Genomic DNA, 22,298 nt, shown 5'->3' on the forward strand with positions numbered 1-22,298 from the left:
CACCCAAGTCATTTTTTAATCTCCATTTGAACATAAAATGATGCAACAATTTCCCATACATCTTTAAGGTGATACGATGCTTTAGGTATATGGCTCATACAGATGGTGTAATTGGTCATTATTTTCCTTTAAAACGTGACCATTAACAATGAGATACTTCACACATTGCTGTAGGTTTGTATTTTTCCCCCTAAAATAATGAATGAGTGATATGACATGAGTCAGATGCAGAACTTGTTCAATTACCTATGCAAAAGACTCAGAGGACCAGAAACAGTTACAAGTTGCAGTCAGGTGGCATTTTAGGCCAGCATTTCAAAGACGTTTATATTGAAAGATTTCAAAAAAATCTCAACTTATTATGTCAGAAAGCCAGAAAGCAATCACAGGCAATTTTGTTTGAAAGGCATGAGTTATTTGCTCCAGCAATGAATATTTTGAGGCATCTTTGCAGACAATGCAAAAGCCATAAGCATCATTAGTCATAGGTAGAAGTTATTCTAAAACCCATACAAATATTTCACATCCAATATGGGCAATACTTAAAGCATAGATAACAATGGCAAAAACACAGTCAGAGTGTGAATTACAAAAATGAAATGTTGAATTAAAATTAAGTCCTGCTGTAAACCAAACCTGTTTTAGTGAGCAAAAGCATTTCTGCTTCCATTCTGTGTGTGGCAGGGTACATACAGTACAGTTAGTATAAATACAAATTCAGTGAGGAATGCATGCATGCACCAGTAAATTCATATGCAAATGAAAATTGAAACATAAATAAAAAGGATATTTTAGGTCTGATGTTAAATCCAAAACAAAAGTTTTCCTTTTGATGTGACACAAATTTAATTGTGTCATATTTAAAATTAGTTCATCAGGATGATGATTTACACTTACATTAAGAAAACAGGTATTTATTCCTGCATGCCATGGCAGGTATGCTTATAATGCCTGCTTCCTGCATATAACTGATGGTGCAATCTGACATTTTCATATAAAATCTGAAACTGTAAAAATATACTGCAGAGATGTATAGATACCATCAAAATCATGCTACCAAAACGTCTGATTTTTCTATTTGTCCATCACCTTACAAAATATGTTCTAGCATTTGGGGGTTCCTGGTGGTCTAGAGGCTAGGCTTTGGCACTGTCATAGCCACTGTACAAGTCTAAGTCCTGGTCATGGAATTTTAATGATTTTTTTTTTTTTTTTTTTGCTTTACTGGAAAATCTCACTCAGACTCTGGCATAGACTGCTTTGAGAGGTAGATTACTTTGTTTTTCCTTATATTACTTTCTTGTATTTTGTATTGCTTTATTGTTTTCTTCTGTTTTCTATATTGTGGTGCACTTTCATTACACTGTTGTTTAATTGCATTCTGTTTTCTGTTGCATATTTAAACTAGGAAAGAAATCAAAGCTGTGTCTCTTGTAAGTCACACAGACATTAGAACAGGTCACTTAAATTTAATCTCATGTCAACTGAGGGAGGAGCAAGGAAGTATATTTTGTATTTAAGGGGACAAATAAAATGTTTCAAGGCTATACTGGAAAGGCTTACATAGACTCTACGATATATTGCTTTGAGGGAAAGGCTAGTTAGTTTTTTCTTATACTATTATTTTTCATATTGTAGTGTATCTTCATTGCACTGTGCTTTAATTACATTCTGTTTTCTATTACATATTTAAAATTGGGAAAACCATAGACTGCTTTGGGTAATAGGTTAAACTAGGAAAGAAACCAAAGGTGTGTCTCTTGTGAATCACAGAGAAATTAGATTTTCCCCACCCTGGTGTTGTGTTCTAAATCTCACTCTCTCTCTTGCTCTAGTTGCCCACCCCTTAAGTTAATTTGACCACATAATTCCTTCCATCTCATCATTATCATTTTGTGAAGTCACTCCCCATTATGGTTATTAAATTTATTTGCCCTCCCAGGGTATTTCATAGTGCCAGAATACAGAGTGCCCACTGCCCACCATCATCCAATCCATCATGCACTTTTTAAAACTAGTGTTTCTGATGGATTTCGACTTACCCACTCTTTCATATCTAACTGCTTAGTGTACATTGCAACTCTTAGGATATTAACCCAATTTTTCCACTTTAAAATCTGCAGCATCTGGCCCAAATCAACAATCACTGAACAGCTCACTTTACACTTCTCAGTCGATATGTAGGAAACAATTTTCTACTGTTCAGCTGGTGAACGAAAGAGCATATGAGCATCATTTTGTGGAGACTGATAATCACCAAAACCCTGTTAACTGCTTCATCAAAGCCAGATTCCAATTTTTGCTGCTGTTTTCCTGCTAGTGAGAGAAACAGCAGAAGGTCACTGATTAATTGAAAGTCCAGTCATGAAATTTTATGGCTTGAGTCTTGGAGAACAAACTTTTTTTTCCATGTGAGAAATAACTTCAATCTGAGTAAGGAGTGTCCAATAAAAACAAGGAGGGCTTTTCAGTAAGTTGGGTTGCCAGTGTCTGAACCTGCATAAAAGAGTCCCAGCCTTCATGGTTGCCTACCCTCTCAAATATTTCTATATAAGCTTGAAGGTCTTCTTCATCTGTTAGGAGCATAAGTGAAGAAGCAATCTTTTGTTGAGCTATCACTTTGACTACAGCTACCATTCTGTCATCAGCTACCATATGCAGCAATTGTTTCACAGTGGTCATCACAAAGTCCATGCTTCTCTGCAAGCATATCTCATCAGGACATCCAATGTAACTGTGATTAAAATGCAACAGCAGCAACACAATATGGCACAATGGAAGAGAACATTTTTTTTTCAGTTGCCCACTGCATCCACCAGATGTGATATTTTTATACAGTAGATAGTATACACTTTAAAATAAAATCTGTGATTTTGTTGAAAAGATATGCCTAACTTTACCATTGATAAATCATAAATGACAGGACCAGCCTTTGGTAAACTGGTGCCCTAGGCAAAAGGGCTCCTTTGCCACCCTCTACCACACCACCCAGTGCCTCCAGCGTGATCTACCTACACCATCCAGATTACTTTTTTCTTCCTTCTTCTCACAGTTTATCTTACTCTTCGCTTTTTCCTGCATTCATTCAACACATTTAAAAAATATATTTCTTTACTATAAAAAAAGAAACAGATACCAAAAAGGTGCACCTGCTAGAGTGGTGCCCTAGGCAGCCGTCTGGTTGGCCTATGCCTAAGGCAGCTATGATAACTGAAGCAACATAAAGCAAATGTTCAATCTGTCTGCCACATAATTGTCAATGCTCAGTTTGGTGCCAATAATTTACAAACACATTCTAACATTTTCAGTTATACCTCTAACTTTTATGAAAGCAAAGAAAGTCTTCTGCTGAGACTCTTTAGGTCAGAGTAAGTCAGAGCTTGTACTACTGGTACTTATACTGACTTTTAACATCTCTTCAAGTGAATTACAATCTTAGAGCTAAATGTGCTGGCCTCTTCTCGCCTTTTCAAATGTGCAGTCCAAACTTCTCTGTTTTTTTATACAAAAAACCCTGATATCTTGTTTGACACTTGAACTTGAAATGCAATACAAATCAAATCAATTACCTTTCCTGAAAGTAATTTTTATTAAAGGGAGTCGTCCTTATATCCTTACCACCTAAGATTTCCTTCAAACAAAAAAAACAGATGTTAGAGCCATTTTATAGCACTGGCTCTCCTAAAGCCATAATTTCTGTCTGTTTTGTGATTTTCTGGCTTCATACTAGTGGAACCACCATGTTATATTATATTAGTGCAGTTTTCTATGTGCATATACACATTTACAGTATTTTATATGGTTTATTTGCAGACAAGAAAGTAAAGATTAAAAATAGAGCACATATGAGAAGGGCTCCTGGTTACACATTCATAGTGAAGCAAATATATTTGTAGGAATTCTTTAAATGTTGATTTTTTTTTCCTGAAGTTTGCGTATAGGGATATTTCTCTGATTTAGACAGGGGGTCAATTCCATTTGAATGTGGCCATTTTAGAGAATGTTTTTTTTTTCAATGCACAGATTGAAAGAGGGATGCAGTAATGTGACTTCATTAATTTCATAGTATCACAGTGATTATGTAAATGTTTTCATGATGTGCTTGTTCTGTATGGGCAATCAGCAACCTGCATTTAAGATGTTATAAGTAAGATGTTGATAGCAGCAAGAAAGAGCAAGCTGTGATTGGGAAGAATCTTCATATGCTGTTTAAAGTGGTCTGCAGGACATGGGTGTTTTATACTGAATATGGTGCTATTACAAGCTGGTTTATTCTATACTGTGTATATTCACATTTTTCCTTTGGAAAAGGCTTATAGGCTTTTCTTTTTACTTTGTGAAATATAACTTCATACTCCCCTATGTTAATGCTCATGTAGTGCCTGAAATGTTCTTGTTTAAAGTCCCTGCATCTATAAATGGAACATCTTTTACAATTTCTTAAGTATGTTGGGGTGTACTCACTATCAGAGTACATCCCTGAACTAGAACATAAATTGGATCAAGGGAGTTATAGCAGAAAATCCTTTATGATGTATCTTAAAACAAGACATCATCATATGACAAAATATACCACCATTTCTTTATAACTGAAAAATCCTTCAAAATATGTGGCATCACATGTAGCAAAATAAATATCACCATACTGGTCCCTCTAACATTTTTGGTGCATATTTTTTCTCCTTCTTTCATAAAACCTATCCCTGACAATTTTCAGAAAAGAATGCTGCAAAATGTATTCTTTATACTCCACTAGTCTCATGTCTAGCTAAAATATAAAGCTCTACACAGTAAAACATAACATGATCAGAGCATAATGTTCTACTTTAGAAAATGTCACCATATTAAAAAGAATCAAAAAGAATCTAAATGGATTGGGTGTACACCTGAAGCATGAAGGAAATTATTTGTAAAACATGGCTTCAGATAAAGAGTAGAATACATGTCTCCATTGCTAAAATACTAGAACACAAACACTTCCCTCATAAAATCATCCAAAGGTAGTTACGAAAACAAAATAGCCACTGACAATAAAGAGAACAACAAAGCATTCTATAGCTATGTCAAGAATCTCAATGGCAACACTCAGATCTGGTCTGAGTTACAGCACAATGGCACTAAATATACAAAACCAACTGATATTGCCAACATCCTGGCAGATAGGTTCAGTGCTAACTTTACCCCCTCTCACCCCCTAGAGGGCCCATCTCTATACCGGAAGAATGAAAAGTTCCTGTAATCATGGCAGCACAGGTAAAAAACACACTCTCCAAAGCCAAGAACACAGCATCCATGGGACCTGACAATATCCCAGGCTGCGTTCTACATGAACTACAGAATGAACTGGCACCCTACCTAAGTACCATGTCCAATCATAGCCTCACTGCAGGCTTTGTGCCCACTGAATAGCGCACCACGACAGTTCTCCCACTCCACAAAGGGGGAGCCACGATGGACCCTGGGAACTACTGCCCCATTAGCCTGACGAGCCTGGTCTGCAAGGCCATGGAATGTATCATCATGGAACTCATAAACAAAGACATTGGTAATCTCCAAACTCAACCCTACCCAGTTCGGATTTGTAAAAGGCAAATCATGTCTCCTAAACCTAATTGACTTCTTTGAAGCAGTCACCAAAGCCATAGCTGAGGGTAAGGTGGTTCACACAGCTTATCTAGATCTCGCTAAGGCTTTCAACACCATCCCCCACTCTGGAATTATAGATACGTTCACTAAACTAGGTATAAATCCCTATGTCACAAGATGGGTTGCCAACTGGCCCATGGACAGAACCCACACTGTGAAAGTAGCAGACTCCAAATCTGACTTCAGACCAGTGACAAGTGGAGTACCACAGGGTTCAGTCCTGGATGTTCTCCTGTTTGGTATCTACTTCTCTGAAGTACAGGCTAACACAGAAGGTCTTTGGCTAACAAAGTCTGCAGATGACTGCAAACTAGGAGCCATAATCGAAACTCCTAAAGATGTGGACATCCTACAAAAAGGTCTCACTGAGACAGATGTCTGGTGTCAAAGCCATGGCCTGAAGCTCAATACCAAAAAATGTATTGTCATCCCCTTTGGTAAAAACTCTGTACCCATGAACTACCACATAGGTGGTAGTCTACTTAATGCTGAAAATGTGATAAGAGACCTTGGGACACAGGTGGACAGTAGTCTCTCCTTTGATAATCACAATCAGTGGTCATGAAATCTTTCTACATGGCTCACCACATCACAAAAGGTTTCTCATCCAGAAAAAAAGAGGTCATTGTTCCACTCTACTCAACACTCATCAGACCCATTATAGAGTACAAAGCCCCTTTTGGTATGTACCTCACAAGACCTCTACAACAACTGGAAAGGCCACAGAAATACCTCATAAAGAGGATTACTGGCCTCAAACCGATGCCCTATGCAGACCGTCTCAAAAAACTCCAGCTTTACTCCATCCATAACGCCTACTCAGAGGCGATCTCTGCCTAACATACAAAGCTATGTCAAACCCAGAGCTGTTGGACATGCACCACTTGAAATCCCAATCCCTACAAGCTACACACTCTAGGGACCTAAACCTTGTCATCACAATAAACAGAACATGCTGGAGGGATAGATTCCTGTCCCAGAGACTTCCTATACTCTGGAACAGACTACCTATGTCAAACAGAGCTCCTCATTAGCACTCTTCAAGAAAAATCTTGATGACTGGATGGAAAATAGGAAATTCACCCCAGGGATCACTTCTGTGGCTCTGCTCGGCAGGGGCACATGAAAATATTTTTTTGGGTCGCGAAAGCCAGGGTACATGTTTGGCTAGGCTTATATAGGCCCTATGAACGTATGAAAAGCCTACTTCAAACTAAGTAAAGTAAATTAATTTTAACAAAAAAATATTTAAAATATAGACTTCTAAATTGCAATAGTGGAACACACAGGTCCAGGTTCATGAAAAAATTAGTTATATTGTACATGACAGAATCACAGGACATCTGAGTGTCAGGGAAACAAGTGTTGCACCTTGGTTATGTGCAAAGCAAGTCAGTTCATTTGATTGCCCTTTAGTGAACATACTACATCCACTAAGACATGAGCATTTAATATTTAGGAAATGGTATATATTCAGAAGAAAGACTGTGTGGTGCATTACTGTCATAATGTGTGACATTACACTTTTAATACCATAGCTATAGTTCACACAAAATCAGTGGTACAGTACTCAGTCCTTTTCTGCAAAACTGCTTGCATGCGAAGTTGCCTTTCAATAGTTTTGTGCTTCTTAGATGACGATGGGCAAGCTGACAACAACTGCAACCTTAACTCATTTACCCTGTTTTGCTCACGTACCAAAACATTAAGCACAGATAACCATCTACATGTAACATGTCCCTGTTTTTCTGAAATGGTATAGTCTCATAGTAGTTATCTAGAATGCCAGGAGCTATAGGCAAAGTGCTAACCATTTTGAAAATGACACATAGTCGAATGCACACAGGTGACGTGTTCTATATTTTATTTATAGAAGAACTGTAGAATATCATATCAGCATTTAAAATGTAATTTCTTAAACCTCTGATATGTTCTAATTAGTAATATTTACATTTACATATCTTTCAAATATATTTTATGTTCTACACTGTAAAAATAGTACTTGATAACTGCGGAATGTACGGGTGATGTTGTATGTTATTATAGGTGGTTTGGCCAACTATAACTTTTCGTTCTTTTGATTTTCAACATTTTAAGCTGTCAACCATGTTGCAGTTCAACATTTTGGTGTCGACATTTTAGTATTCGATCAAATCAACTTTCGATTTAATAATACAGACACCCAGACGGGTCTATATTATTAAATTGAAAGTTGATTTGATCGAATGCTGAAATGTTGACACCAGAATGTCGAACTGCAACTTGCTCGAGGTTTGTAAATGTTGAAAATCAGAATATCAAAATGTTATACTTGGCCAGCTTCACCCCCTAGTGTGTAATGAATAATTAATTAAATGTGATCACCCTATCTTGACTCGTGTACTAAGTGGGAGAAGAAATGTGTGTATTACTATAATAGATACATATTTAACTAAATAAAGAACACCTAATGCAAAGTAAAGTAATATGATTGTGTGGTGCGTTACTATCATAATGCATGAAATTAGACTTTTAATAGCATAGCTATAGCTCACACAAAATCAGTGGTACAGTACTCACTCCTTTTCTGCAAAACTGCTTCCATACGACCTTGCCTTTCAATAGTTTTCTGCTTCTTAGGTGATGGTGGGCAACCTGACAACAACTGCAACCTTAACTCATTTAGCCTGTTTTGCTCACGTACCAAAACATTAAGAACAGATAGCCATCTACATGTAACAAGCCCCTGTTTTTCTGAGGTGTTATAGTCTCATAGTAGTTACCTAGAATGTCAGGAGCTATAGGCGAAGTGTTAGCCATTTTGAAAATAACACGTAGTCGAACGCACACAGGTGATGTGTTCTATATTTTATTTATAGAAGAACTGTAAAATATTATATCAGCATTTAAAATGTAATTTCTTAAACCTCTGATATGTTCTAATTAGTAATGTGTACATTTATATATCTTTCAAATATATTTTTATGCTCTACACTGTAAAAAATAGTACTTGATAACTGCGGAATGTACAGGTGACCGTGCATTATTATATGTGGTTTGCCCAACTATAACATTTCGTTCTGTTGATTTTCAACATTTTAAGCTGTCGACCATGTTGCAGTTCGACATTCTGGTGTCAGCATTTCAGCATTCGATCAAATCAACTTTCGATTTAATAATATAGACCCATCCAGACTTATGCAGGCTAAAAAAAAAAATTTAAAAAATGGTTATTCAGCATTTACCCATCAATAAACCAGCTCTTACAACTCATAACATGATCAACTGCAATGTTAAAAATCTATATGATAATAGATGCAAGGACACTCTATAGACTTAAATGCCTTTCTTCTTCAGATAACAAAAAAGTCTCAAGACTGTATCCTGCAAAAAAGAAGAAAAAGTTACTAATATAAGTGATAATACTACTTCTTGAGTTCATAGAGAGGCCCTACAACAGCCTAACAGTAATACTGCAGTGGTGTGACACATCCATTTAGCAAACATTGATTCTTCAGCCATAGCTAAACCTTCCCTCGACTGGTACAACTGCCCTCAAAAGACATCATGATATGATTCCATTAGAAAATGTTATTTCTATAACATTCCCAGGTTGTTAAGGCTCTGTTCATCTCCTGCTAAGTTGTGGTGACATGGGTAACATTTTAGCTGCATTTTTGCATGAATTAAATGGTCTAGGTCCTTCTGATATAATGAGCTCATTGGTACCTTGTAGCTATGAAGTGTTACCTTTGTATTTCCTTTATTGATTATGAATGTTGCCAGGAAATCCAAAACAGACTGTATAAGTAAAGTCTGTAGACTGTCAGCTAGGGAACTGATTATTTTCTTTCATCATAAAGTGAAGTACTATAATCTGGTAATGTTCTAACTAGATGTCCTGCAATGTTTTGGTTCAAGCCTTGGACCATACCTCTCGTAGAGCAAGAAATCTAAACTGCCTATAATAATGTGGGGAGAAAGGCCCAAAAAATAAGGATGGATTTTAAATATTGCTCTTATAAACTTAGAAATTTGCTAGGATGATAAGATTTGTGTTGGTTTACATCTTCTGAAGTATATGAAGTCTGAGACTTATATATATGCCATTAGTTAGTGACTTCTGTCGTCAGTGATATACCAAAAAGCTGTAAATTTTATGAGGAACAGACCACAAATATGTAGCAAAAAATCAAGACATCCCAAAAAATCTAGACAGGTGAGAGGTATGCCATAGATACCCCATCTGCATCAGAATATCATCATGGCCTTTCTAGTCTTGGCTTTGCAGACTAAAGCACCTTAGAATATTGATTACTTTGCTTCTGGTATAGATACAGTGGCAAGCCTTAGCACTGTCAGTAGTCTTGTGCCAAGGAGCATGCACAGCTCTTTTTTAATGAAGGCATGTATGTCTGTGTCTTCTGTATTTTCAGCAAACCATATAATACGCTCATTGTTGTATCTGGCCTTGTTTTCAAGATCTTCTAGTTTCAACTTCAGTTTCTATGAAGGAAGTTGGAGATCTTTCACATTACTGGAGTGTATTATGGAGATAAATTGCTGTGCTGTAAGATTTGTTTGCTGTTGAGTACAAGCCACATGAATTGTTGAAACAGAGGGACATGACCGACTGTTACAGCCATTGTCCATTACTTATCAATTGTAGTGGATTCCATTAGTCCAGAGAGTGTGCATAAAGAAGTATGGATATCTCTTTAACTCCTTAGATATTTATGAGGATTTAACAGCAGTTTTGAGTGTGATTAGTCAATGTCATCCATATTTATAGTTATAATTATACTTTTATAAACAATTTTCCACAGCAGAAATGTCTCAGGTGATAATGACTCTATGTAATTACATAGCCACGAAAATAGTTATGTATTCCCTATCTACTAATATAAGTGAACTACTGAAATACACCTACATGATAAGGGTATTTTTCCCTGTGTGTTCCCATGCACATCCTGATAGAGGAAATATTCTTTAACAGGTTTGTAAATTTTTTATAACATTTGCTAAGATTTTATCTGTATGTACTGTAAATGATAAGTGGTGAACTAACCAGACATTGCTGTATTCAAATGTATTGACTAAACTGATCCTGACCCAATTAGGTGAAGTTACATCCCAGGAAAGGTAAATTTAAATGAGGATTTTGTATGTTGTAAACAATATAGCTTCAGTTTTGCTGAGACTTAAATAAGGCCCATATACATAAAACAAGCATATATGGCTAGATGAGAAAGAATCTATGAATGTGTAAAATGGAGAGAAGTGACCAATTTGCTGATCCTTTTGGTATATGCATGTTCAAGCATTCAAGATAGATAGTCTATTTTTAAACAAAAGAATTGTATAAGCGATAGCCCATAACAGTTACATCCAAAGGTAATTTGTATGAATAGCAGAGTCAAAGCTTTAATTAAATTCATAAAAATAACTCCAACAAAGTTGCTATTATTCTGATTTTATTGACTGTATAAAGGAAAAATAATGTGACAGCTAAACTGAAATATGTTTTAAAATCATAGTGATATTAATCAGCAGACCGACGTTTTTATTATAATTTGGTAGCTAAGAGTATAGTAGTCTTTCTATTATCTTGGAAAGTGGAGAGAAAGTAGGAAACAACAAGAAAGAAGCTCAATTGATTTGTAGGTCTTTACTTGTGTGATGGTATAACTGGCACTAGTTTCAAAGGTTAGGATAGATTAATGGTATACTGAAGTCACAGTAAGATAAATGTGTCCCAGGATTTAATAAAATGTTAAACTATAAGATCCCTCTGAACCACATTTTTTTCAACCACTGATTTATCTTTTTAAAAAAGTACAGGGTATATTCGCTTAAATAGGTGTTAGGGAGGCTATCCCCAGAAGAATGTTGTGGATACATGTTGAGTTTTCAAAAAAAAGGGTGAGCATGGCTAAAAGTGGACAATGTCTGTGATAAGCAGTATGAATTGTGTGGAATGCTGGGATTATACTCTGAAATATGGAAAAGGACAGGCTTCTTCAGCACTCTTCTTACATTAGAAAGATAGTTAACAAGAATTTGTCAAACATCACTCAATGCTCTTAAACTCTAGTCCCACTCTATTGCTTTAACAGCGGTCAGTGTTCATCACAGAACAGTAGAGGGGATGGCTGAAAATGTGCACAATGCTGTATTCATCCACATAAAAAAAAGACTGAATGAACTTTTTTTTTACTGCGTTTTAAAGCTGTTTTAGCTTCCTACTGATGTAATTGCTTGTTGCATGGCAGTTGTAAGTGTGTCATATCTTTCAAAACTGTTATACACTTAGCATGTATATATACTTTTTATTTAACACTTGCAGTATGTCGGAGCAGGTTAAATTCCGTGCACTACAAGGAATTATGGTTAGTTCTTTCTAATCATAACCCTACCTGTTATGTGTTCTCAACAAGGATGAAGGTCTCGAGGTAAATTTCTTAACATTCATATCTTGAACACATGATGGCTCTGATCAGAGACCCATTAATAATCCTTTATTTTATTCATAACAAGTTGTTTCATTTATGACAGCAGATTATTATTTATTAAGCTTCTTCCAAAATCCTATTGTTTTTTTCAAGAAGTTTAAGCAACTTTTCTTGTAAACAGGAAACGTTAGCCTTATTGACAGACTGTTTTACACTTATTTCTCACTACACAGAAGTTGAGCCAGACAGACTTGACACTTTTTTGGCTTTTATGTCAGACCATACATTATAGATTCAAGGTTTGCATGATTAGGAGAAGTAAATTCAGTAATTACTTGAAAATATGTTTTGTAGAAGTAAAAGTACACTATGTGAATATTCAGTGTCGGCACTACAATCATCTTGGGATGTTGCATAAGACCAATCAATGTTATGTACATCCATAAACAACAGTAGCTCTTGACTACACGTTCTTTATCTAGTAAGCATTCATTTCATTGAATGTGTGCTTTTGGTTGAAAACCAGTTTGACTAGCTACAAGAAGATTATGAGAAAGGGTTAACATATGACGTATAGTTCCTCATAAGCATTCAGAATTAGTTCATCCAAAAGCATTTCTCAAGGTATTGAAGTCTATCAGTAGAACCAGATAATCTCATCCCAGTCTTTGTGATAATGTAGATCATGTCAGTTGTCCTAGAAGATAGAGCTTCACAATACTAATGCACAGTCAGTTGTTTAGTAAAGTAAAGAAAACAGCCATTAAGGAAATATAGTACAGAAAGCTCTCTTAAATTGTTTGGTATTTAAAATATTCACCATTGGATTTCCTTGCTTGAATTTCGACCATGTCTGCTATGTCTTTCACATCAAAATTTTCTTGGCTGCCCTAGTGAGGCAGTGACTTGTCAATGTGTAAATGACACATTCCATTGTCTTGTGGTATCTCCATCTTTTTCTCATGATTTCTAATAAAAGATATAGTTTATTTATTTTATTTTTATTTCTTTTATTTTACATTTGTTTACCAGGATAGTCCGACTGGATACATGTTCATTTTCAGCAGAGGCCCGGGGAGAAAAGCTCCACATAGGCAAACTTACATAGATTACACAGAAGTTAGCATACAATTGCAGAAACAAAGTGATTATATACAATGGGTTAGTAGTGTTCCCTAGTAGGGACTCACAATTCTCATGGACAGACAATTAAAAGTAAGAGACATCATATTAGAAGCAGAGTAGTTACAAGTTATGATAATTGCAGAATATGCTTTTAGTTTATAACTTAATCAGGGTTGGTACATGGGCATAGCCAATTCACTTTGAGATACTGTTTGAGGTTTTTTTTTTTAAAAGACTTTTGGAGGATTGTAGGGTTATATAGTTTAGCAACAAATTCCAGGTTTTGCCAATGAAGTTGGCAAACAGGGATTCACCAGCAGAGTTATTAGCTTTGTGGGTTTGGACCAGTAGTTTATCGGCTGACCGTAGGGATCTTAGGTTGCTATATGGCTTAATAATATTTTTAAGTGAGGGGGTATCCTCAGGGTGGTACAAAATTTTGTGCGCTATTAAGAGTTGATTGAATTGAATTAAGCTGGGCAGTTCTAGCCACTCTAGTTGTTTAAGGTTCTGGCAGTGTTGGGTTCTATACGCGAATCTGGCAATATGATTGTAGCTATGGGACAGCTAACCTAGTTCAGATTTGTTGAGGTTTGAGAATACAGGCGAGGCATATAAAAGAGTAGGTGTGATCAGGCAATTGCAGTCCTAGCCAGTGGGGTTAAAAATGTCATATTTTTATACAGTGATCCAAGCTTCTTATTGATGGTTTACATGGTTTTGTTGACCTGTAGGTTAAATTTGAGATTATTGTTTATGATAACCCCTAGCAGTTTGGTGTGATTATCTGGGGAAATAGTGGTACCATTGTTAGATGCGACAGAGAATGAAAGTTAGTGGATCTACTAGTGGGAGAGAAGAGTAGAAGTTTAGTTTTATTGGGGTTCAAAAGTAGGCGTTGGTTGGTGAGCCAGTTCTCGATAGTGTCAAATGTATTTTGGGTTAAGATTTGCAAGTCGGATGGGGAGGTGGCTGAGCAGATGAGAGTGGAATCATCTGCATATTGAATGCAGGTGGCTTTAGGGATAGAAGTGTGGAGTTTGTTGATAAAAATAGAGAAGAGTAGTGGACCTAATATGGACCCTTGATGTACACCAAGTGTGAGAGGTAACTGGCTGGAGAGTTTGCCCTGCCATAGTACTGCCTGCTGTTTACTAGTCAGGTAGGACTGGAACCACTGGATAGCAGGCTTGTTGAGGGAAATAGATTTTAGTGAAAGAATGAGATGGTCATGGTTGACCATGTCGAAGGCTTTTGATAGGTCAAGAAAGAAGGCAGAGGTTAGCCTACTGTCATTCCTGTTTTGGTTTATGGCAGTAGTAATGGAAAGGAGGGCTGAGGTGGTGCAGTGGTATGGCCTGAAACCATGCTGGGTGTCGGATAGTAAGTTATTATGTGAAAGGTATTGCATTAGTTGCTTGTGTACACATTTCTCCATTATTTTAGCTAGTGGGGAAAGAATGGCAATGGGTCTATACTTGGATATGTCTGAGGAGCTACTACCTTTATGGAGTGGGATGACGTGAGATATTTTCCAGAGGGAGGGGATAGCATTTTCGGATAAGGTTCTGTTGATGAGGATAGATATGGGATGTGCAATGGCATCTGCAGCTATTTGTAGGTACTCTGCAGGGAGGAGGTCAGCAGCGAGGGTGGTAGGTTTTAGTTTTTTTAAAAGTGTATTGATAAAACTAGTGGATATTGGTTGGAACCTAAATTCCGGGTGATTATTAGGTAGATTAGGCATGTCGTTTAAGTTAGAGGGGGTTAGTTGATTTGCTAGGGATTGGATTGTTTCAGTGAAAAAGGTATTAAAGGCACTAGGTATGTTCTCTGGGGAACTATGGGTGTAGTTAGCCGGGGTTGGGGTGGTGGAGTGACCTGGACAAAGTACTTGATTTAAGCCTGCCCAGAATCTTTGAGGGTTGTTGTGGTGTTTTTGTAGGAAATTTTGGTAGATGCTTTTTTTATCCAGAAAAATAGATTTTTTTGTATCATTCCTGAGTTGACAATATTTTAGATGGTCAAGTGGGGCTTTGGTTGTTCTCCAGCTGGCCCAGGCTCTGTTTCTAGTTTTGATTTTAGCTTTGGTATCTTTTGTGAGCCATGGTGCTGTATTTGATCTAGTTTTTCATTGTACGTGCTGGAGCATGAGAAGCAAGGATACTTAGGAATTTAGTGTTAAAGTGATCTATGGCCTCCTCTAATGTTAGATTTTTTAGTTTTGACCAGTCAGCTGCTTTTAATTCATTTTGGAATATAGCAGCATCAAAGTTTTTCCTGTTTCTAAATGTTTTATATTTGGGCTGGTGGGGGTTTCCTGCCTTATGTTTTATGATATAGGTTAGACAATGGTCACTGAGGTCATCAGGGAGAGTACCAGCTGTGTACAGTTAGGGTTGGTTATTAACTAGGATCCAGTCTAGGATACTTTCCTTGTTGGTTGGTTTATTTTCCTAGTGGGAGAGGTTATGGTCTGTTTAAACCCAGATAAGTTTATATGAGTGAGGGGAAGTTGGAGGAGCAGGGGTGCCAGTCGGTGTTAAAATCACCAAAAACTATGGTTTCTTGGGGAGAGGTAGTGAATAACCAGTAACGGAGATCTTCTAGGGTATTTAAGTTGTTGCCTGGTGGAATGTATGCACAGACGATGTTCAAGTGTTTGTTTTGGTTAATCTGTAGCTTGGTTATGAGGGGTTCCGCGTTATTGAATTGGGGAGGTTGAATGGTGTCTATTAATGGTTAGAGTATTTTTGTAAAGGACTGCTATCCTACCTCCTTTCCTTGTAGCATGGTCTAACCAGCGAATATTGTATCCTGGAAGTAGTATCTCATTGTCAGTAGTACTGGGTTTTAGCCAGGTTTCCATAAGACACATAATGTCTGGGGAGTAGGTTGCTAGGAGGGCGTGTAGGTTTGGAATCTTATTGTTAATAATTCTAATATTTAGGTGAAATGCTAGGAGGGAACTAGTGGGAGTATTCATGGGTAGCTTGACTGTGGAGGTTGTGGTAGGGGAGTGGAGGTTATCGGGTGTAAGTGGGCCAGGGTTGGGATGAATGTCTCCATGTGTTATACGGTTATAGTGACAGGATATTCTGAGCTTTAGGAGTTTGTTTATAATCTTTATATAGTCTTTGTCTTTAGGATTATGTTTTGTGGCTGTACAGGGGTGGTATTTTATAGAGGGTGGTATATTCGGTGTGCTGGAGAAGGTAAAGTGTTTGGTGTTATGTGTGAAGTCGTGGGTGTCTGACAATTTGGGTAGTGAATACCACGGTCAAGTGTTTGTTCGTAGGCAGTGAGATGGTCAAATAGAAACAGTATAGGCATTTGTGTAATTAGTGTTTTTTTGCTTGTTTGCATTTTGATAGGGGGTGGGCCAAATTTGATGGCTGACTGCGAACAGGGTGTGGAAGAATGAGAGAGAAGGAAATGGGTTAAGGGGGCAGGGCTGCTCAATGATGTGTAAGGCGCTGATTGGTACTTCACAGGAGGGGAGTGGCAAGGGAGTGGCAAAGTCTGGTTTAAATTTAGCACTAGTGGGAGTGGGTGGAATTTGGGGTCAGGGAGGGGAGCAGAGCGAGCTGAGTGCAGCGAGGGCGAGCGAAGTGAAGCTAACACTGACTCTGAGAGTTACCTTGTGCTTTCGATTTGGTTTGTATGATTGTATGTAAGCAATATTTTTGGCTGTACTTTAATTTGTTTTATTCTTTTTTAATTTTACACCAATTTTCAGGCTAATTTTAATTGGATCCTAGGGGTAAACTAGCAAATGTAGTCAATAAGGAGGGAGCAAAATTACTTTACCAAATTAAAAGTAAATGCTTGGGACTGGAACACTGTGTGAGTGTAAGGCTGATTCAAGGTATTATAGCCCAATCTAGTGGCAATTGGCTAGATCCCTTCGCTGTTGTTGTGCATACACCATTAAGCCTCAACAGTTTACAAAAACTAAATTGTAGTTCACCTATTACAATTGAAAAGCTGGAGGGAGTCAGGTTCTTGCTTCCCAGAGGTTTTACTTAGTTAAGATAGCCAGCTTCAGTGGAGAAGGTAGAAATTGCTTTATGCAGTGAATCCCAGGCTGGGGGTGGGGGTCACTCAGGAGAGAAACCTGTGCAAACTGAAAAATAAAGGTAAATAAGGCAGAATTAGTGCAAAGGTTACAAGACTGTGAAGTGAAGAGCATGCAAGGAATAGAGATGGAGAGTAAAATTAATTATATCGCATACATTATAATTAAAATTGATTATAGTGCATACAGTATCAGCTCTGTAAAACCATAGACTAACAGCAGTAACATACAGCCTCTAAGTCCAGTGATAACAGTTGTATACTTCAGTGAATACACACAGGATATAATGCACAAAGCAAAGTATAGCTGTTTTAGGACAATAATTCTAGAGCTATGTTATTCAGTATGAATTAACAGTAACATGAATTGCGTTCACTTAGCCTTCTATAAAAGCAATTATAAAGTCCAGCCTGTAAGTCTTCTAAGTACAGTAGCATGCCATAGAAATGCTTACAAATGTAATCAGAACATGAATGACCTCTGCAAAACAGTTAGCAGAATGCCTGTCAGATATTCAACAATTAAAGCTCTACCATCATAAAACAAGATAAAGAAACAAGCACTTTGTAAGTTAGAACATTAGCTAGCTCTCAAAACATATAGGAGTTCTGAACAGCAGTTACAGCTTAGCACCATCAAATACCTCAGTAGGTAACAATAATAACCAAATAAATCAGCAGCTAACAGCAAAGAGAGGACAGTAATGCAAAGTAACTTACTTGCTGTGCAGGCACAACGGACAGAGGGGTAGGGAAGGTACAACAGCTACAGGATGAAATGAATGTGTCAGGTAGCAGAGAGTTTGATTAAAGATGGCACCCTAGGAGAAGGCTGACTAATGAAGATAATCAGGGGGTGGGGGTGGGAGTGGCAGATAGGGAGAATGGAGAAGAGAGCAGTCAAGACAGGATTAACCAGGAACTTATGGATCCCTCCCCCACAGGGAGAAGGGCTGAAAAACTATCAGTGTAAGATGAGGACTGACTCAGAGTTATCTTGAGCTTTTGGTTTGGTTTGTATGATTGTATGTAAGAAATGTTTTTGGCTGTATTTTAATTTTTTATTATTTTTTAATTTTACACCACTTTTCAGACTAATTTTAATTGGATCCTAGGGGTAAACTAGCAAATGTAGTCAATAAGGAAGGAGTGAAATTACTTTACCAAATTAAAAAGTAAATGCTTGGGACTGGAACACTGTGTGAGTGTAAGGCTGATTCAAAGTAGTATAGCCCAATCTAGTGGCAATTGGCTAGATCCCTTCACTGTTGTTGTGCATACACCATTAAGCCTCAACAGTTTACAAAAACTAAATTGTAGTTCACCTTTTACAATTGAATAGCTGGAGGGAGTCAGGTTCTTGCTTCCCAGAGGTTTTACTTAGTTAAGATAGCCAGCTTCAGTGGAGAAGGTAGAAATTGCTTTATGCAGTGAATCCCAGGTGGGGGGGGGGCACTCAGGAAAGAAACCCATGCAAATTGCTGTGCAGGCACAACGAACAAAGGGGTAGGGAAGGTACAACAGCTACAGGATGAAATGAATGTCAGTCAGGTAGTAGAGAGTTTGATTAATTAAGTTAATTAAGTATATATGATGAAGTGCCCAAATAGTCTTACATTTGAAATGTGTAATAAATTAGTGTTTGTGATAATCAGATTTTACACCACATAGGTTTGTTTTTCTCATAAGAAGCAGATCATTTTAGTTTTAAATCATAATTTTTAGGATGGTGCTTTTAAATACAGCCAAATCATATACAGGTTTAGTTGTGAAATCACCAAGAATGACCTTTCTTTTATTATTCTTCACTGAAGAGATGCTGCCAAAGATGGAGCAAATTAATTGCCAGACACTCTGAACAGCATTATGTATCAGGTCATATTAATTGATGGTAAAGGAATGATTGGACACAATTTCCTGTCTGACCTGAGACAAAAATACATACATATAGCATTCACTGTTGTTTTGGGGCAGTATTTAATTTTTTTTAATAACAAAGGCTTCCAGCTCAAGTGTGCTTAAGTTCACTGGGATTTCATGTTCAGAAAGTCCAGATGAAAACATGTCAGTCCAATGCAGTAAAATAAGTAAACACAGTTTTAATTTAGAGCTTTCATGTAAACAGTCCTAGACTTCTTCAAAATGAAAACAGCTGAGCACCACATGATATTTAAGCAATAGAAAAGTCATATGATAGCTAGCATGACAGCTAGTAAGAATATCACATGATCAAATACATTTATATACATTCAAAGAGAAAGTGAATAAATAATTATTATTTTAACATACAATAGTAAAAATCTCATTTATACAAAATGCATTGTTAAACAAAAATATTCTTATCATAAAATGGTAGCCTTCATTTTCATACACTGCTGATGGAAATTGAATTTAAGCTACTAGAAAATGTGACATGCCACTATGTGAATTTTTCAGACACCATTCCTGTAGGGCTTTACTACCTTTTCCAAGAGAAAAATAAATAAATTGCATAAAATCCTGGAAGGTAGCAGTATGCCTATATAAAGTATTTGTTGTATCATGCAACTTAATGCTATAAACATATTGATAAATGTGTTTCCTCAAAGCGTGATCAGTCTTTCCAATGTAGACTGCAGTGTAAGAATTACATTTTACAACATAAACAACTCCCAATGTTCTACAGGAAAAAATATTCCTCTTACAATTTACCACAAATTCAGGTTGCACATGGACTTCATTATCCTCAAGTATAAGTAGGTGTTGTGCATGGGCTTCACACTTAAGCATTCTATTAGGTTTTTACTTTCACTGTGGGGGATGCAATCCAGTAAATTCTTCATATATTTTCTTTTATTTAAAAAAAATTTTGTTTTGGAAACTAGGTTCCTCGGTTAGTGCAGCCTTCCAATTGTTAGAAATTCTTAGAAAAGGTATTTATAACAGGGGGAGCCAAGTGGGAGTAAGGTAACACAAAAGTTCCTGAGGAATTTTTATAATACTTAACCTCTCCAGTAATAGTTGGTTTAAATATACCATTTCTATCATTCAAAATGCGAAGTTCAGGGGTCTATATTCCTTTCTTGAAAGCCGACAATGTTGAATCTGACATTGTCGACACGAGAATAGTGAGACTGCAGGACATCGAACAAGTAAACGGAAATTTTCATAAGGGGAGATTTCTGTTTACTTCAATGTAGTGCGGTCTCGGCATTGGTATATTTAAGTAGCAGGGGTGTAGGGGGGCTTGCCCCCCTGCCTACACCATTTAGTGTTTTTTTTTTATTTTTTTTTTCTTAACATTTGATGTTTTAACAGTTTGATCACTAAAGGTTGACCTTTAGTGATTCAAACTGTTAAATATTCGATGTTCTAATATAGACCAGCAGTTCAGTACTTCTTAACAAGTCAAGAGGATACATTTATTTGGAAAACATCTTCTTTAGACTTACTCCTGCTGAAAACGTAATTCACTAGAGGTCATTCATGACACTTCCACCATATGGACTTTCACTACACTAGCCTTTGGTTTTATGGATGGTAACTTTGATAATCTAAGTAAGAATTTGAAAAAGTTTGCTTCTGATACATTACTGACTCAAACCAATTCCATGCAAGATTTTGTAGGTGGTCACATTGAGGTATTTCATCAAATCAGAAGACCAGCAGTATCTAAATTTAAAAAATTCTGCTGCCAAGTTAAAAAATTCAGTAAACTTAACTAAAAATTCTGGTCCACTTGTCCATATCAAAAATAAGTAATCTAATATGTACAGATATAAACCACTCACTGACAAAAACCTATATTGTTTCCCATAAATGCATCAGCATGTTGATATATGTTGGGGTGTAGCTTGTCCCCAAAGCAGTACCAGTTCTCTGTTTAAAGTACTCAACCTCAAAAAATAAAAAATTATTTTCAGGCAGTAGGTCCAAAAAGTCAGGTAAGGTTTTTACATCACTGTGGGAGAAACAGTTGTTCTCAAGCAGGATGTCCTTAATTTAATGGATTCCAGTGGAGTGTAGAATGCAAGAAAAGAGGTTGAGTACATCAATTGCAAATTAAATGACATCTTGTTTAAATCTAATCTGGCTCATGGCTCATACAAACTGTCCAGAGTCTTTCAAAATATCACATTTGTCATCAAAAACTTGCGTTAACCGGTGATCAATGTACATAGCATACATCTTAATTTTACACTTTCCTGATGCAGTTATGGGTCTCAGGGTTGGGTCAACAAGATACTTATGGAAATTAAGGATATAAAATCTCCCTGGAATAATAGGATGGCCAACTTATAAGAACTTAAACAACTTGCGTGAAATAAATTTTCCATCAACAGATCATAACAATATGTGTCAAAGTGCGTGTATGCAATATTTACTTTGTTATGTGACACAGATTGGTACCTAGATGTTTCCATTAACATATTAGCCATTTACCCAACATAGTCCTGGTATTCCATAAGACCCCACCCCCATCAGCTGTCATAATATGAATAAACCTGGTATGTTTTAAAGTGGTAAGCAATTGAGATTTATCCTTGGACAAGTTATAAAAACATGCATTTCCTTTCCAGTGTGCTAATCATGCAGAGTTTCATAAACCATAAAGTGGTGATATAGGAAGGGGTTAAATGTGCTTTTTCTAGTCAGTACTAGGTAATTATTTTGCAAGGTATTACCTTGCTGGTCAGCTAAGAGCAGTTCCAAGTTCTTTTTATTGTGAAGAATTTTGGTTCCTTAATGCAGTCTACTTCAGAGAAAGGAATTACTGGAACAAAAGTAAAGCCTATTCTGAAAAGATCAAAAAAAGGATGGAGTAATCTCCAAAATCAAAATGAACTGCAATGCCCCTTGATCTCTTTTTTCTACTTCTTCTGTTGTGGTGTGAGTTCTTTCCTATTGCATGGAATTCCAGTCTGCCCAGATGATTCCAGTAATAGCTGCTGCTGCTATCCATTCTGATCTCCTTAATGGGAAAACTTCTAAAAAAAGCATTGTTGCAAGTATCTTTGGCATTAGTAAATTAATTACCTT

At 36.8% G+C, this 22,298-nt stretch overlaps 1 long non-coding RNA gene across 1 annotated transcript in view; it reads right to left on the reverse strand.

The window, feature by feature from the left end:
• Nucleotides 1-8,510: 8,510 nt before the first annotated feature.
• LOC122789758 overlaps nucleotides 8,511-22,298 on the reverse strand; it is a 1,143,653-nt gene continuing 1,129,865 nt past the window's right edge. Inside the window, exon 3 of the long non-coding RNA XR_006362876.1 lies at nucleotides 8,511-8,830. This is a non-coding gene — a long non-coding RNA (uncharacterized LOC122789758). The remainder of the gene's footprint in view (nucleotides 8,831-22,298) is intronic.

Source organism: Protopterus annectens, chromosome 15.part0 (genome assembly GCF_019279795.1).
Source record: "Protopterus annectens isolate FY-2018-M chromosome 15.part0, PAN1.0, whole genome shotgun sequence".
In the NCBI taxonomy this organism is placed as follows: domain Eukaryota; kingdom Metazoa; phylum Chordata; order Ceratodontiformes; family Protopteridae; genus Protopterus; species Protopterus annectens.